This window comes from Pinus tabuliformis, chromosome 5_1 (genome assembly GCF_031772625.1).
Source record: "Pinus tabuliformis cultivar Carrire ecotype Pingquan chromosome 5_1, CPIR1, whole genome shotgun sequence".
In the NCBI taxonomy this organism is placed as follows: domain Eukaryota; kingdom Viridiplantae; phylum Streptophyta; class Pinopsida; order Pinales; family Pinaceae; genus Pinus; species Pinus tabuliformis.
The window spans coordinates 325,503,242-325,507,254 of NC_142305.1; positions in this window are offsets into that span (position 1 = coordinate 325,503,242).

The following is a 4,013-nucleotide window of genomic DNA, read 5'->3' on the forward strand; positions in this document are numbered from 1 at the left end:
AGTGTGAGTGATCAAAGTATATTTTTAGACTGGCTGTCAAAAATAGAAAAGTCAAATATTATTGTCTCATAATAATATTTGGACTATCTTATTCTCTTGGAGCACTTCAGGATGAGCTACGAATGTGGTACATGCAGATCCCAGAGGGAAATACATGGTTACCTATGGGATGACTAATATTTTCATGCAGAACTTCAGTTAGAACTCAAGTGAGTTGAGTTTAGTGGACTGGAGGTGCAATTGATGGAGTTGTGTTCAGTTTAGCCTTATTAAACTAGTTGTATCTAGTCTAACTGATCAATAGACTAGAGATGAGTTGGGTGAATTAGTTATTAATTAATTCACAAGTTATTAACTCATAATGAAACTATAGAATACATCAGTTAACTCAGTTGCATGTCAGCGCATGTTCAGTTCAACAGGGACAGGTGTTAGAGGATCAGATTGCTATCAGTTGTGACTATAGTTGTGCATGCTGATTTGCACAATCAGAGGGATTGAATATGCCAATGAATTGGCCAATACCAAGAATTGTAGCCTGTGCTCACGTCCAACACAGTGCGAGTGATTATTTGCAGGTCAAATACGAGATTGGTAAGCCATTCTCATCAGTTCTTGAGCAGGTATTGAGCTGGAGAGGCAGGCAAGCAGTGGAATAGATTTGGAGATCAGATCTTAGTTGTATTGTGTGTAACAGGTGGAGCTGGTACTAGATTGCTTGTGATAAGCATTGTACTTTGTAATGTTACATGATTCAATCAATATAATATACAGATAGTGTGGGGTTTTTAGCGAGATGCTTTCCCCGGGATACATACTGTGTTAATGAGTTTGATTGATGCTTTTATGTGTGCCTGTGAATGTTTCTGCTTCTGTAAATTGATGATCAACGTAGAGGAGATTATGTATTATACATGTTCCGCTTATAATTGTATGATCAGGATAATCTCTGTGAATATGTGTTAAATTATTCAAAATTTCTACATGGTATCGGAGCGAGCTGATTTGTAGAAGAAGTTCTACATGATATCAGTGTTGTTGATCATCAGATCTACTATTCATGAAGTGTTTACATTCTATTTCTTCAGGCAGAGTCTGTAATCGGGCCAGGTGGCCTCTGGATTCATCCTTCTTTTGGAAGGTGAGATATCCGGTGAATGCCCAGACAGTCAATCTCTGTACAAGAAATAATTTGTTCTCACAAATTCTAGATCGGAAGTGGTTGAGTTTTTTAGTTGGTGGAATTCGAATTTAATTCAAAAGCAAGAGATAAAACTCAGAAACATTAAGTGTGAGAATGGAGACAGTATGCACCAGTATCTCACGAAGTTCACCCAATGCTGGGATGAGCTGGGAAGTGTGGGGGTGACTGTCGGATGAGGATGGTGAGTCTAGCACTCCTTGACCTTCCTAAGAGTTGGCATAGCTACCAGGACTTGGTGAATGGAAGGGAGAAACTACCAGGATGGGAGAGACTTTGGTTGGATCTTGTGCAGGAGGAGATTAGATGGAGCACCAGAGGCGGTTCTTCATCCATGCAGGATGAGGAGAATTGTGCCTTAAAGAGTAAGGTGAAGAAGGGGAAGGAGAAGGGTTCTCTTTCCAAATCCAATTCTTCCAGTGATGGGAAGAAGGTTGACAAATCGAAAGTGCGATGCTTTCGTTGTCATGATGGAGACTTGGTGGTTGAGAGGGAGCATACATTACCTCTCAACATGCAAAGCCAGAAGAAGTCTCAGACGATTGTGGAGGAGCCACGATTGATGCAGCAGCTTTAGGAGGTTGTGGAGGAGCCACAACAAGGGAAGCTGAGAGGAGATCGAATAGAGACATCTACTCATCCAGAGACCTCCAGTAGGGGGAAACTTCGAGCCAGGTGGGCTGAGGGATCGCATGCAGCCATACCTCCAGGTAGGAGGTGGGGTGATGTGGATTGATCGTCCCAAGGAGGAGGGGCAGGATCCTTGAGGTACCCAACCTCTTGGATGAGACCTTGCTACGGGAGCCCCAGATGTCTAGTAGCAGGAACTGACTGATTGGGCAGAGATAGATGTGGATGGAGCGGCAGAGAGAGCGACAGTGCAAGGAATCCCAGGACAGCGCATAGCTAGCAGGTTGCAGCAATGCGAGAGTCACAAGTGTTTTGCACAGTGCTAGGTGGCGCAGAGAGGTGTGCAATGGTGTGAGATGCATGGAGATGTTGCAGTAGCACAGATGTCAGAGAGGGAGCACTTGTCAGCAGCAGGTAGAGCTTCAGCATCAGAGGGTGTTTCTATCCCAACAGGGAGGTCAGTTGGGAGGTGCAGTGTGGATGCAATGCTGGGAGATAGAACCAGAAGCAGCACGAATGTAGTCAGAGATCAAAGTGATAGAGGCTAGAGCAGTCAGATACTAAAGAGCACAGAGATGCAAATTTTTCAGTCGATAGAGGCAATAGCAGTCAGAGACTTTGATGACAGAGCAAGCGGACCAGCCAGATGTGTTACATGGAGAACATTCTAGAGTTACAGGATCGGGTTTGAGAGGAAGCCTTTCTTGTTGAGAGGGAGTGTTGAAAAGTGTGCAACAAGAAATTCTTGTTGAGAATGCAACAAGATGATGGAGCTTATTGAAAAGAGTCACCTTCACTAAGTGGGCCTGCAGGCAAATTATGGCGCAAGTTCTATTTTTTATCACAGTGTGGGTGATCACAGTGTGAGTGATCAAAGTATATTGTTAGACTGGCTGTCAAAAATAGAAAAGTCAAATATTATTGTCTCATAATAATATTTGGACTATAAACTTGATCTTATTCTCTTGGAGCACTTCAGGATGAGCTACGAATGTGGTACATGCAGATCCCAGAGGGAAATACATGGTTACCTATGGGATGACTAATATTTTCATGCAGAACTTCAGTTAGAACTCAAGTGAGTTGAGTTTAGTGGACTGGAGGTGCAGTTGATGGAGTTGTGTTTAGTTTAGCCTTATTAAACTAGTTGTATCTAGTCTAACTGATCAATAGACTAGAGATGAGTTGGGTGAATTAGTTATTAATTAATTCACAAGTTATTAACTCATAATGCAACTATAGAATACATCAGTTAACTCAGTTGCATGTCAGCGCATGTTCAGTTCAACAGGGACAGGTGTTAGAGGATCAGATTGCTATCAGTTGTGACTATAGTTGTGCATGATGATTTGCACAATCAGAGGGATTGAATATGCCAATGAATTGGCCAATACCAAGAATTGTAGCCTGTGCTCACGTCCAACAGAGTGTGAGTGATTATTTGCAGGTCAAATACGAGTTTGGTAAGCCATTCTCATCAGTTCTTGAGCAGGTATTGAGCTGGAGAGGCAGGCAAGCAGTGGAATAGATTAGGAGATCAGATCTTAGCTGTATTGTGTGTAACAGGTGGAGCTGGTACTGGATTGCTTGTGATAAGAATTGTAATTTGTAATGTTACATGATTTAATCAATATAATATACAGATAGTGTGGGGTTTTTAGCGAGATGCTTTCCCCGGGATACATACTGTGTTAATGAGTTTGATTGATGCTTCTATGTGTGCCTCTGAATGTTTCTGCTTCTGTAAATTGATGATCAACGTAGAGGAGATTATGTATTATACATGTTCCACTTATAATTGTATGATCAGTATAATCTCTGTGAATATGTGTTAAATTATTCAAAATTTATACAAGTCTAAAGTGGGAAAAGGGGTTTTTAGGTGACATTATGCATTTCCTAAGTAAAATAGGTTTTTTACTCATGCAAAATTTATGAAACGAAATGAATGATGGATGGATGATTTCTAAGTACTTAGGCTTTTAGATCATTGGGCTGACGGTCCGGTCCCTCCAGAAGTCAGAGAAATGCTCTGATCCCTTTTGATTTTCAAAGTCCTTAATACTTTTAAGGGGAATTAGTGAAATATTTATGGGAAAATGTGAATGGAAATTAGTTATTTAACCTTGTTTTGCTTGAACTGTGTTATCACTTAAGAATTCTGATTTCAAAACCGCTCACA